This window comes from Pinus tabuliformis, chromosome 1_2 (genome assembly GCF_031772625.1).
Source record: "Pinus tabuliformis cultivar Carrire ecotype Pingquan chromosome 1_2, CPIR1, whole genome shotgun sequence".
Classification (NCBI taxonomy): domain Eukaryota; kingdom Viridiplantae; phylum Streptophyta; class Pinopsida; order Pinales; family Pinaceae; genus Pinus; species Pinus tabuliformis.
This window is the reverse complement of record NC_142298.1, coordinates 109,407,159-109,422,167: the sequence shown is the minus strand read 5'-3', so window position 1 is coordinate 109,422,167 and position 15,009 is coordinate 109,407,159. Positions and strand designations below refer to the sequence as shown.

General features: G+C 39.6%; 1 pseudogene; it reads right to left on the bottom strand.

The window, feature by feature from the left end:
• Positions 1–560: 560 nt before the first annotated feature.
• On the bottom strand, positions 561–3,717 carry LOC149204738 (pentatricopeptide repeat-containing protein At3g12770 pseudogene; annotated as a pseudogene).
• Between the last annotated feature and the right edge of the window lie 11,292 nt (positions 3,718–15,009).

Genomic DNA, 15,009 nt, shown 5'->3' with positions numbered 1-15,009 from the left:
GTTCTTGAAATCTTCCTAGAATGCATCGGGGATGGCCAGCAAGTCCCCAAGTCCCCAACAATTTGGGGACATTTCCTGAGGGTCGATACGTCCCCAAATACATAGGAACAGTGAGTATGTGGATTTTTGTTTGGGGGGTGAGATGCATGGGTATGCAACATAGCTTTTAATCCTCTGACTTTAACACAATAAAGATCTAATCTCTTCTTCAGATAGTGCAAGAAATGTGGAAGAAATCTCTAATAAATACCGTGATAAAAAGAAATCTAAAACTCTAGGCAACCACTGTCAAGATTAAAGCTGAAAACAAAAAGATTTTAATATAAAAACAAGCAACTATCACCCTACGTATAGGTTCAGTTTTTGGATTCAAGGAACAGTGGAATATTCAAAGATGCATAAACGTCATCAAGTATGGTTAAATCTAAGGTTAATTAATATTTGTAATTTATACACAGCTTCTCACCTAATGATGCTGAGTAAGCCAGACCTCCAAAAAGCTTATTTACCCTGTAAATAGAAACAGGCACACAGAAATAATCTGAAAATTGACTACAAGGGAAATGATAATGCCATAGAATTGAAATGAAATTCTATGAATTTTCTGGTTTCTCCATTTCTCTGACTTTGCAAGGATCCACATTCAGCACAAAGTATCTACTTTCATCCATGTTTTACTTTGTGATGAAGAAACACATATATAGCTGTCATAACCAATTCATGTGGATGAACAAAATAGTAATAATGCTGTAACAGTATACATAAACTAGTTGCAGTTTATTCACTTGACCAAATCAATCCAATGGCAAAAGCAGGATACACATACTGTTGCTTACTCGTGCTTAAATTTGCAGATATTTTCCAGAATATCCCGCCAGAAATACAAAATGGATATTAGTGCATGCTAACAGATATATGCATCATGAATTCCTTTTTATTGGTATCACCTTAGGCAACGATCCACGAGTTTAACCCAATACACCTTTTGTGTTACCAAACCATTATATCCTGCATCTCCAATCAATAAATTATAGCAGGAATACCATCAACTTCACCAAGGCTGTGAACTTGACGCCAAATATTTATACAACTTTGTAGCCACGCATGATTGCATTTGACTTGAATTAGATTAGCTTCACCAATAATCCCCACAAGAACAATATCCATCCTTGAAATGATGAAATCGGTTTGCATCTCTCACAATAATCTCTCGGCCGACAATCTTGGAGATGACCTTTGTGGCATTGTGGCAGTCACCACACACACGAAGGTTTTTTGTGATGTTGATAGAGGTCCAAGGGCTTGTGCTCATAAGCCCAAATGCAATTGCCAATTTCTCACTGTGAGTGCCAAGCATGTGTTCCTTCACCTCCTCGTCGACATCATGCAGTACAAAATCTGTGTCTGGAATATAACCTGCCTCCTCCATCTCCCTGGCCAAGGTCTCTAATGTGGCATAAATTTTCTTAGATTGAGGATGTGATGTGTCCCCCACAAGGAATCTATGGACGTTATTATTCACCTCAATCCAGCTGCATCCTGGTGTTTTTTTCAAACCCTTCTCTTTCATCATTGTTCTTATCTTTGAAACGTCTTCCCACCTACCAGCTGCAGCATAGATATTTGACAGCAGTACATAACGCCCAGTGTTTTGGGGGTCTAGTTCAAAAAGGTATTCAGCCACACGTTCTCCTAGCTCAATATTGGAGTGAATTCTGCAGGCGCCAAGCAGAGCCCCCCACACACTGACACCTGGTTCTAAAGGCATCTTTTCGATAAAGTCATGTGCCTCATCCAGATGGCCAGCGCGGCCAAGAAGATCAACCATGCATGCATAGTGCTCTGACTTGGGTGTAATGCCATAATCCTGAATCATGCAATCAAAGTATTGCCATCCCTTATCCACAAACCCTGCATGGCTGCACGCAGATAAAACAGAAACAAAGGTCACGTCATTTGGTTCCACAACTGTCTGTCGCATTTCTGAGAAAAGTGCGATGGCATCCTCACCATATCCATGCATTCCATATCCAGCAATCATTGCACTCCATAAAACCACATTCCTATCAGATATTTTGTTAAATATTTGACGTGCGATCTCTAATCTGCCACATTTTGCATACATGTCTATAAGGGCACTGCCTAAAACAGTATCTAATTCAAATCTATTTCTAAAAATGTAAGTGTGTATGCACTTGCCTGTTTGCAGTGCTGCCAACTGCGCACATGCCGGGAGCACACTTATCATGGTCGACGATGTAGGCGTCACGGCTGCCAATAGCATCTCGTAAAAGAGTGACAAGGCATTAATCACATCTCCACTTTGGGTATACCGAGCAATCATAGCATTCCATGATACAGCATCCCTTTTAGACATTTCGTCAAACAGTTGGCGTGCAATCCCAATACTCCCACATTGCGCATACATCTCCATAAGTGAAGTTCCCACCGTAACGTCTGATAAAAAACCATGTTTAAGTATGCAATCATGGACGCATTTACCCAACTGCAACGATTCTAGATAAGCACATGCTTGCAACACACTTACAATGGTAGCTGCGCCAGGTATCACACCTGCCAATTGCATCTGGTGAAAAACAGTCAAGGCCTCATTGGCAAGCCCAACTTGGGCATACCCAGAGATCAGTGCACTCCATGATATCACATCTCTTGCAGGCATTCTATCAAACACTCTGCGTGCAATATCTACACACCCGCAGTTTGCATACATATCAATTAGGGAATTCCCCACAAATATATTAAACTCAAATTCCCTTCTGATTATATAGTTGTGGAGTCGCATGCCTTGTTGCCGAGCTGAGGAGTGAGCACATGCCTGAAGAACATTCACCAAGGTAACTCCATCAGGAATCACACCTTGCAATTGCATTTCCCTAAAAAGTGACAAAACCTCATCAATATGTCCATTACGGCCATACCCAGCAATGATGGCATTCCATGAAACCACATCTCTCTGAGACATTTTGTCAAATACTTGGCGTGCCTTCTCCGAATTTCCACACTTGGCATACATGTTTATGAGTGAATTTCCCACCACAGTGTTAAACTCTAATCCTAATCTAACAATATCAACATGAAGCAACTTTCCATCTTCCAGAGCAGATAGGCTTGCACATGCCTTGAGTACGAATGGGAAGGTGTAATTGTTTGGCTGGATACCTGATCGTTGCATTTTCCGATACAATGCAAGAACCTCCTTCGAGAACCCAGTGTTGGCGTACCCTCTAATCATGGCATTCCATAATGAAATATCTGGTTTCTGCAATTTGTCAAAAACTGAACGTGCAGTTTCCGTGGCCCCGCAAGTAGAATATAAAGTCATGAGATTAGCGAGTAAAAGTACGTTCTGGTCGAGTCCACTTCTGAACATGTGGGCATGAATTTGGTAAAGTTGTTTGAGGTTGGTGTGTACCTGTGAGAGTAAACAAAGAGTTTCGTGCACATAATCCTCCTTGCATAGAGTTTCCACGCCATTGCTTCGTGATCTTCTCTTTGCTTTTAGTGTATTAACAGAACATAAATGGTGAAAGAAGGGCATCTGAATCCGTTTTCGTTAAAGAAGAAAAGGATGGCAACGGAAATGTTGGTGCCCATTATATACGGGAAAAAGATTGTGATGAAAAACCATGGCCGTGAACGCGGTAAACAGCAAGAGGCATCGTAATTTATCTTTTAGCTAAGGCTCATTCTACAGGGAGTATCATGTGTAACATGAGCCTCTACCGTGTGAGTAACATGGGTAATTATCAAAGTTGAAATTTTGTTAATCTCAAAATAAAAATAAAAAATATTAAATAACTATACAAAACATTTAAATAATGTCAACTCATAAAAAAATTGTACTTAAGAAATTGGATCCCTCTTCATTTTTGTATTTAAAATGGATTTATGTTGGTTTTATGTAAATTGATGTTAACCAAAAGCACACAAAAAACATTAATAAAAGTAGGAAGATTAGAACCTCACTTATCAAATGAAAATCGTGGACATTTCTACAACGAACATAAATATAGAGAACATTTACAAGCTTTGGACAAGAACAAGCAATTAACTTTCAGAATTCTGGGAATGTCCTCTCGAGAGCCGAAACCCTAATGAAGCCAAAACCAGTGAAACCCTAATAAAGATGAACTCTAAGGAATGGGGTATTGTAGGGAAGGAACAGAGTTGAGGTGACAACTCCCCCAGCGTCGGCGACCCGATCCCGGTGACCCCGTCCTACCCTCCTCTTCCTCTCGTCCCCTGATGGGCACTACAGAACACTGCCTCCTCGGAGCTCCTTCGCCACCCTCCTCCCCTACCCACGAACACGACACCATGTTCCGCATTAAATTTCCAATTTTGAACATTCCAAATGCAAATTGTGCACGCAGGTCTTTCCCTAATCTACCTTTGGCGCATGGGACCATTCCATATTCAACTCAGGAGACTCTCGAACGGGAAGACTTGCGCCGACAACTCCCCTGCACTTGAAACTAGTATGCGTCCTACTCCCCTACGCTGCATTCTTTCGCGATGTCCGGCAATGCATATAGATAGACAGTCCTGTAATATTACTTATAGAGGCAATGTATATAGCTTTAAATGTTCAATGTAATATTATTGACAGAGGCAATGGTTGGCATCAAATGTCTTGTAATGCTTCTTAGCTCCATCCATTGCCTCGAATGCAAGTGCATCAACCTGATCTTCATATTTTTCATAAAGCACAGGCACTGTATGCGCAAAAACAAATGTTGCACAAAACAAGAGCACAACAGTGTCAAATTAATTATGTGTTCATTCCAAAATTAGATTGAAAACACTTCACAAGAATTGGTAGCCACAAATTATTATCTTAAAATAACAAGCACGACCATATGACAGGGAGGGTGGCACTCTGAACATATTTTTCCCTATTCCAATTAGTTTAAGCGGGCTAAACATCAACTCCATTCATGTGGCAGAAAGTTTAATAATGGAATTCAAATATGTAGACCTTAGGTCCCAACAAGTATTGAAAAAGAGGCTTCGTATCTACTTGAGTCCATAGTGGTTGAGGCTATTATGTGGCCTGTCTAGACATTCTATTGTGGAAAACTGATTGCCGAACTTTAACTAATTACACAAAGCAAGGACGCAGTCCTCATTAATCCTGCTTGATATGATAATATTTCCAGCAGGTTTAATAAGATTATTTTTAGATTAATTATTATCACGCTTGATAAAACATATATAAGTGGTAGTATATGCTAAAAATAAGATAATTATAACAGTATGAATATATTTCAATTTATAACAATGTCTTTCAGTTTCTTAGATAAGAAAACAAACAATCAAAGTTGATATTGAAGTGTCAGCAATAGGGATGGAAGACACCCTAAGGCTTGGATGTGATGATTGAGATGGAACCTTAACTTGTCAAAAAAACACACCACCAAAGCTAATGGATATCAAATTTTGATGGTTTTCTTGATCAACACATGGTAATCCAAGCACATCCATAATTATGGAATGTCCTAATTCTTTTGGAAGAGGACTAGTGTGCCATATAAGGACTTAGTAGGCTTGGTGAATTCAAAATGAATGAGCTCAATCAATTTCCAACTCAACTTTTCCAGATTAGATCCGGAACGTCAATAGGGACCTATAGTTGTAGGCTACAATCGAATTTCAAGATTAATATCATGGTCAGCTAAGAGCCTAAGTGGGGAAAATTTATGCAAAGAATTAGGCATCTAACTTGCACACTCGTCTAATACATGCTTAGAAAGTGTTAGTAAAACATGCATCTTCACTCCACCTTCATACCTTAATTGTACATGAACTATGGATGCAACCATAGTTGTTTCCCTATCCTTAGTATTGACTACCTTAACTGAAACATTAATCCATAGTCATCGGGTCACTTGACATGTCACTTAGTTGTTTGAGGTGCTCACTACCCAAATTAAAGAAGACCAAGTCCCCAAAACCTATTAGGAAACCTATTGTCTGTAACACCCCCTCCTAGGTCTACCCAAAGCATCCATGCTAACTGGGGTAAACATGAGGAGAGATGTTACTATGATCATATTTGACCTCCTATGTCACCTTAAGGAAGTGGAATCGATGGAACATCACATACAGTCATCCAACATCATCAACAGAACACTCAGGAGACAAGTCAGTCACTGAGACAACCTGTCCTTGGGTCCCATTGTTCTTTTGTAGCTCTTAGGACATAGTCGCTCTCATGCTATGGGCAAGGGAGTGACCAGAAACCCAAAGTCGCTCTCACAGGCCTACCTGCCAGTGACTGTGGACAAAAATCGTTAGTTCGGTGCCAGCGACCTCAGGATTTAAGTCACTTTTCTAGCCCAGAATCTTGGCCTCTGCCCAAAACTTTTTGTAAATTCCAGAATTCATTAAAAACATGATAGCAATGTTGATCAATCAAAAATAACCCTAAGGACTAGGCCTGAGCATCCCCAACCGGGACTGACATCCTGTCAAACACTTCGCATCAATGCAACCTACAGGTCTAGGATACAAGATAGAGCATAAATGACTGAAAGAAATTATGAAACATAACCAAAAGGATCACTACCTTCTCCATTGAACTACTACATCATCAATTAGGTCTTGCATCCATCCATTTAACAGTTACAAGTAAATATATGAAATAACCATGACATAAGCTAGTCATTCAACCATGCTTATAACCAACATAAAACCATATGAATATCATAGATATGACAACCAATAAATCCACATATAAATCAGTGTAAAAGTAAGAGAACTTAGCTTTTATTAATCATAGGCAAATCCGACTAGATTCAAGACTTCCATGTACCACCCGACCATAGACATGGTTGAACCAAATCTCTATTTCATCCACTCACGCTCGTTCCATATTCCAAACATGAATGTGGGATCTCATAGAACAACCAATCCAAGAACAACCAAGGGAATCCAGAGGTTAAACCACCTCCACCCTCATCAAACCATGATCACACCAAAACTGGTGCTCCAATCACAACTGAACAGAACTTGGAATGTCATCAGAAATCCATCACTATCCTTGAGTAATTTTTTGTCTCTTTGTCTCTCAGGATTTACTGCAATCCAAACTCGGATCATTAAGCCCTAAATCGAGACTGCTCCCTCAAGCTTTACCATGTATCCTACCAAAATTGGTCAAGGGATTCTTAGCCTTTGGGAATGAACCTTGAGACCACCTCTGCCCCGGATTCTGAAATCCATACGAAAATACCAAAGCTCAAAAACCAAAATAACATCCCAACATACCATGGCATCCGGAAAAAGGCTAAGCTATGCTGAAATCCATGTCATAAAAACACCATGCCATCGATAGTAAGAGAACCATACACCAACATGCAAAGCCATGCATGTCCAAACCAGCTAGGAAATCACACATGTAAAAGGTTACCTGCAAGTATTCTTATTGAATTTGCTTGAGTCTTGTTTTCCTTTCCTTGATCCTTATTTGCTTTTCCTTTCCTTTCCTTTGCTCCAAACTAGAGTGCTCTAGGAAAACTCTAAGTGACCAAGAGTGAGAGAGAATAATGAGAGAGCTCCAAACTTGAACTGAAAAAAGGTTAGCAAAAGCTTTCCCACAGATCCTCAAAAGCCTTTTTATGAATGAGACCTCTATTTTCTTCATTTGCCATTATTTTCCTTCAATTTCCTCCTCACATGCAACTTGTGACCTTTCACTTTACTTTTCTCCTAATTTCATTTATTTTCATAAATAAATGTGCCAGAAATGCCTTTTTGCCTTTTAATTCATTTGCCTTAGCCTTTGCCAATTTTCCTTAGCCAAAACACACATCTAGTGATGCCCACTAGGATATCTTTGCCCAACATTCAGCTTGGAATATGTGTCCCTTAACCGTGGTCTTATTTTTTCTTTATTAACTTTTATTACGTGAACTTTTCGCCAGGGTTGTTACAGAACCCTCCCCCTTGGGGAACACCATTCTTTTTGTTAAACCACACCAAGACCTCAAAAAAACCGCTGAAAAGCAAACATACTGCCTATGGAGCTTTATAACTTAGCTCGTTGCATTATTTACAATGAAGAACCTGCTCAAAATCAAAACATCATGACAACATGACAAGATAATAACCATACCGCTTATTGGAGCTTTATAACTTAGCTCATGGCGGTATTTACATCCATATACATATACATATACATATACAAATATCAAAACATCAGAAAAACATATGCCAAACATAAACCAATGTCAAACCAAAACTTATTTTCCTCAACCAGCAAACAATGAAAGATATAGGGCCTGCATCTGATCTGCCATCTCCCATGTAGCTTCTTCAAGCCCAAAGTGTTTCCACTGCACTTTAACTTGCTTTATGTCTCTGTTCTCGAGCATGAGATGCTTCCGCTGCAATATGCACTGAGGCTCCAGCTGGAAATCTCCTTCTTGCTCCACTTGCAATACAGACCAATCAATAACATGATCAACATCCTTTATGTACTTCTTATGCAATGAAATATGGAAAACATCATGGACTTTCAATGTTGGAGATAGTGCAAGTCGATATGCCACTGGTCCAATCCTCTCAAGGATCTCGAAAGGTTCACAATAACGTGGTGCCAACTTGGCACATGAACCAATCCTCAAAGAGTTTTTCTTGGGCTTGATGCGCAAATACACATGCTCCCCAACCTGAAACTCTTTGAACACCCTGTGTTGATCTGCATAACTCTTTTGTCTATCCTATGTTGCCTTTAGATTCTTATTTATAACCTACATTTCCTTCTCCATGTCTGTCAACATGTCCGGTCCAATAAGTACCCTGTTCACTGGATCACTCCAGCTGATGGGAGTGTTACAACTTCATCCATACAATGTCTCGAAAGGACTCATCCTCAAGGACTCTTGATAACCATTATTTTATGTGAACTCAACCAATGGAATAGACTCCTCCCATTTCCTCTGTTGGTGCATCATGTACATCCTTAGCATATCTTCCAAGATCCTGTTGACCCTCTCTGTTTGACCATCTATCTGCGGATGATAAGTTGTACTGCAGGCCAACACTATACCCAAGCCTGCAAATAGCTCCTTCCAAAACTTGGAAGTGAACTTTGCATCCCTTTCCAATACAATTTTCTGTGGAACACCATGTAGTCTCACTCTCTCTGATGAACACCTGTTCTACCTCACTGACTGAATATGTAGTCTTCACCGGAATGAAGTGAGCTACCTTGCTCATCCTATCAACCACGACCATAATAGAATCATGTCGCCTCATTGTCCTCAGAAGACCTGTGATGAAATCCATGGAAATGACCTCCTATTTTCATTCTTGAATCACAATAGGCTGTAGTAGACCACCTAGATGCTTGCATTCTGCATTTACCTGCTGATAGTCTAAATATCTAGCCACAAACTATACCACTTGCTTCTTTAGATTCGGCCAATAGTAAAACTTATTCACCGTTGCCAATGTCTTCCGATATCCTGGATGACTTGAATACGGTTTGAGATGAAACTCCCTCAAGATAAGATTCTTGAGCTCACTGCAATTCGACACATAGATCATGTCTCGAAACCTCACCAAGCCATCTGTCGCGAGATGATAGTCTGCATCTTGATCCCCTATACCTATACCTGCACCTAAACCTGTACCTGTGTCTGTACTTTGTTGTAACATGTGCTTGATCTCCATGTATTTTTCATCCCATTATCCTGCCTGTAAGATCTTATCATGTAACTCTATCCCATAGGAGCTTATATTTTTTATATGATTTACCTGTACCTTCCTTCTAAGAGCATCTGCAACCCGGTTCTCCTTCCCTTTGATGTATCTGATCTCGAAGTCAAACTCACTAATGGTAGCCAACCATCTAGCTTGCTTTGCATTTAGATTCGGTTTGTCAAACAAATACCTCAACCCACTGTGATTTCTCATCAATGTAAACCTCCTGCCTAAAAGATAATGTCTCCACATCTTCAATGCATGTATAATCGCTACTAGCTCAAGATCATGTGTTGGATAGTTCTGCTCGTGCTCATTCAATTTCCATGAGTCATAGCACACTACCTGTCCTTCTTGCATGATAACTCCACCAAGTCACCTCTTGCAAGCATCTGTACGCACTACAAACTCCATGTTTGGATCCATAATCTTTAGCACTGGTGCATGTGTCAACAGCTACTTAAGCTACTCAAAACTATCTTCACATTCCACCGTCCATTAAAAATTCTTACCTTTCTGCTACAATGATGTGATAGGATATGCAATGCGTGAGAAGTTCCTGATGAACCTTTTTTAGTACCCTGCCAATCCCATGAATGATCTCACCTCATCTACATTCTGAGGAGCTGCTCATTCCATGATGGCCCTTATCTTTTTTGGATCTACTCCTATGCCTTCCTTGGAGACAACATGTCCCAAGTAATGTACCTCAGTTTGAAAGAAGTTGCACTTGTTATGCTTAGCATACAACTGATGCTCTCTTAGTAATATCAACATTGCTGCTAAATGTTCGGCATGTTCTTCCTCATTCTTAGAATATACCAGTATGTCATCGATGAATACAATAACGAACTGTTGAGCCTCAACCTTGCACTCATTTACCTATCCTCCCAACAGCTTTTCCCTATTCACTTCTCTCTTTTGTCATCATTTCCTCCATCAACTTGTTCAATTCATTGCATTATATGTCTTTTTAACATGATTTGTTGACTGTGCTAATGATTGACTGTTGGTTTAGAATTTTGGTACAAGTGCTGCAATTTCGTAGCTAATACAGCGTTTCCGCAGCCAATCAGAGATTCCGCAGCCATTTTCTTGTTTGCTATGTTCCACGTGTCCTCCAAAGGAAAGGGCCACATTGGCAAGTTGGTATGACTGTGTACATGGTTCGTGTGCTATCAGCTAAGCCAACTCGGTCAGATATGCCCCCGGTCAACGCAGGTGCACCCACGGTCAAACAGCAAAGTTCCAAACGGTGGCACGGCTCTGCATGAGCAAATGAGACACGGAACCACAGCTGGCACTTCCTCCACGCCACGAAGACAACAAGGGACAGGATCTAACCATAGATTTACTCCCCATGATGACCGTTTCCTCCAAACGTGCACGGAGTTGCCTGCGTGTTGTTGCACAGTTAATTAGTTAGCTGGTTGTTAGCTTAGTTTACGCAGAAGACAGTTTGTCTCTGCTGCTATAAATAAAGCGTTTGCATATGCTTAGTAGTTAGTCTTCAAGTTAGTTTTTGGCTGTAATCACTTTGTTTATAAAACTCTGTTTTAAAGACTGTTTCATACAGCGTTTACGCTTTTGTATTTTGACATGCTGATTTAATATAAGAAGATTGTTCCTGTTCATCTCTACGTAGCTGATCTTTAGCTGGTTGAGTGGATGGAGGGCCCCCATCTGCCACAACCTATGTACAGTAGTGTTTAATTTCATTTTCCTGCACTTCTTATGTTTTCGTTTTCCCATGTATAATAATGTATAGTTTGATTTCTGCAGTTTTTCATTTCTTTGAACATGTATAATAATGTACAGTTTGATTTCATGCCTTTACATTTTCAGCACTTTTCAGAACTGATCAGTTTGTTTATGCAAGTGTGTTAGGAGCCCGGGATAGTGTGTTTTTATTTCTTTTTATCACTGATGGTATTTGAAGTTGTCTTGTCTTAGCTGCTGATTTTTACCTTGCTTATTTAGTTTCATTGCTAGTTTACTTTATCAAGTTTTTGACAAGTTGCTTACTAACCTTTTGATGGTATTCTCATCATAATTGATTAACCTTTATTGGACCAAAATATCATTGAGTGGCAGCTTGGTTTGATTAGCTTTTGGACTCATATTACTAATTCCTTCTTAACTATTTTTCACACGAACAATTTCAGCTAGAGGCAGAATGTTAAGGAAGAATGAAGTGTTATGATTTGTCATTTAAGTTTTGCAGTTAAAGTAGTGTTTTTCACTTTCCATTGAGTTAACATAGATGCTATTTTTGTTCTTATCAGCAGCATAGATAGTGGACTAGTGCCATTAGTCACTTTGTTTAATGCTTTGCTTTCATTTGAAGTTTCAATTCCATTGCAAGTCACTTTTCAAGCTTTCTCTTTAAATTTCAAGAAGCAATTAGAAATCACCACATGCACACACACTCACTCATTTGTTTATAAATCCATCACTCCATCTTAGGAAGATAAGTCAAACACAAACTAAAAACGACAAAAAGAACTAGAAAAGGCTGCTTAAGTATATATTGTACACCTCACTTCATCAGCTTACGAGCCCCGGGTTGACAATTTATGATAGCAATTTAGACAACACTAAATTGACCAAACATTTTGGCGCCGTTGCCGGGGAAGTGAAATTAGGTAGCCAATTTCTAAAAAAAATTAAGAAAATTTCAAGAAAGGGAAATTGATAACCTCTCAAAGTATGCTCTCCTCTTGCACCTAGAGTGATCTGGAGGATCAGAAAAGAGAAAGTTATTGGTTTAATAGTTTCTTAAGTATGCTCTCTTCTTGCACCTAGAGTGACCTGGAAGATCAGAAAGAGAATTATTAGCCTGACTTGAAGAAAAAAAAAATAAAAAATGACATGCATAGAGCTAGAGATTCTAGGGGAAGGTTTTTAGCTAGAGCCAAGAGTTCGATTTTTACAAGTCCATCTACTTCAAGGAATAGACAAGAGACACCTCCCTCATCTCCAACTGACACTCCTAGCCCTAGGATTCCTGGAATTCAAGAGGCAACAATTGACTCTCCCACACCTTCTATTGAATTTGAATCAGAAAGAGATCCTTTCCTTCCTTCTACAGAAAGACCAATTGTAATTGAAGAAGTAGAATCATCTGAAGAAGAGGGAGAAATTCCTTCTCATTCACCCTTTGTAGAAGAACCAGAAGACTCTGAAGTCTCTAGGGAAACCATTATGACAAAGGAAGGAGGTGGTAGAGGTAGAGATAGAGGAGGAGGAGGAGGAAACAATGGAGGAGGTAGAGGTCACATTGGAGGAAATAGAGATGGGGATAACTCATTTGGGTTTCCTATCGTTGATGAGGATTCCCGAGCCACTATGAAAAACATATCACCATCTGTCCTCCCAAACTTCCATGGGTTAAGAACTGAGGACCCTGAAACATTTTTATTTGAGTTTGAAGTTGTATGTCGAACTTATGACTATCTGGATGACACTCAAAAACTCAAATTGTTCCCTTCCACATTGAAAGGACAAGCTTTGAAATGGTTCATGGGGTTACTAACTCAATCCATTAGGTCTTGGAATGATATGAAACAGACATTTTTGGATAGGTACCTGGACTATTGTATGCCTACCAACCACAAGGATGAGGTATTTAAAATGGTACAAAGAGAAGATGAGAACTTAGAGAATTTACTCTAAAGATTTCAATATAACCTGAAAAGAGCAAAAATGAGTAGCTTAGATGAGGAGACCTTGAAAGCCCTCCTACTAAAAGCCATTAGAGATGAATGGATAGACATTTTGAACATGATGGGGAAAGGAGATATATCTCAACTTTCACTCAGTGATATAGCAGAGCTATGTATCCATCTCTCAAGGGGCAAATCAAAAACTCAAAAAGGGCCTAGAGATCCTTCTCTCCTTAGAGCAAATAAATCTGCAACTGGATCAGTAAGTAGGGCTGAGATCGGCAATATGCTTGATGAATTCAAAACTGACATCTTAGGGAGTCTTAGTGAACAATTAGACACCCTTAAGATCCACAATAAACAGAAAGCAGAAGCCGAGGCCTTGGCCATCTTTTGCCCGAAATGTAGGAAGAAACGTGCTTTAAGGGAATGTCCCTTGGAAGCACAAGTTGTGGAAACATGTGTGATTTGCTCAGAAAACCATGAGACCAAGGATTGTCCTTCAATCCCTGGACTCAAAGCAGCCTTTCAAGAAGATCCAAATACACTTGAATCTCTCTGTTTTGTTGCAAGGAGACCTTGGCAGGGGCAACAAAATCAAGGGTTTAACAACTCTATGAATTTTCAACCCCAACCAAATTGGAATCCTTGGCAACAACCTTGGCCTCAACCTCAAAATCCTTTTCAATCATGGATGCAAAGCATGCAAAATCCTTATGGGAGATTTGCTCAATTTTATCAATATCCTCCATCTTTTCAAAACCAGCAAGCTCCACAACTTCCAAATCAAAGTCAACAACTATCATTGCCATTCCCTCAACAACAACAACCTTCTCCACAAAATCAAAATTCTCAACTCTTGCTTCAATCCCAACAGAAGTCAAATCAACTTCCTTGTCAGCCATTGCCAAACTCCAATAATAGGAACCCTCAAAATGCTTACATGATGGAAGCTCAACCATTCCCTACCTATATGATTGTTCCTCTCAATGAAGTACAACTCAGATCAGGTAGAATCCTAGATCAACCTTCTATAAATGATCAACAGCCAAGCATTTCTGAGGAAGAATCTCTTAAAGCTAATAAGGGTTCTAAAGCATCCCTTCAAAACCCAAACACTCAAAAAGAAAAAGAAAAAGAATCAACCCCCACAACTCCCATAGTTGAACAACCTACATCTTTAGCCACACCTCCTTTTCCTGAAAGGTTACAAATTGACAAAGGAGTGGAAAACCAAATTTGGTTGCCTGACTATAATTTTCTAGATGAATTGAAGAATGTCTGTATCAAGATTCCCTTGTTACAAGCCATTAAAAGAGATTCCCATTCTAGCAAAAACAATAAAGGAGTTGAGCCTTAAAAGACCAGGAATGAAACCAAGAGATACCAGAAGGATCCACCTGGTAGGAAAAATTGCAGATATCATGATGGGAAAGATTACCATGCAGAAATATGTAGACCCCGGTAGTCCAATTGTCAAAACACATATCAATGGGGTAGAAATACCAAATACTTTGATTGATTTAGGGGCTGCTATCAACATTATGAGTAGACAGACCATGGACCAGTTAAAACTTCCTAACCTTCTCTTTACACCTACTTTACTGCAACTTGC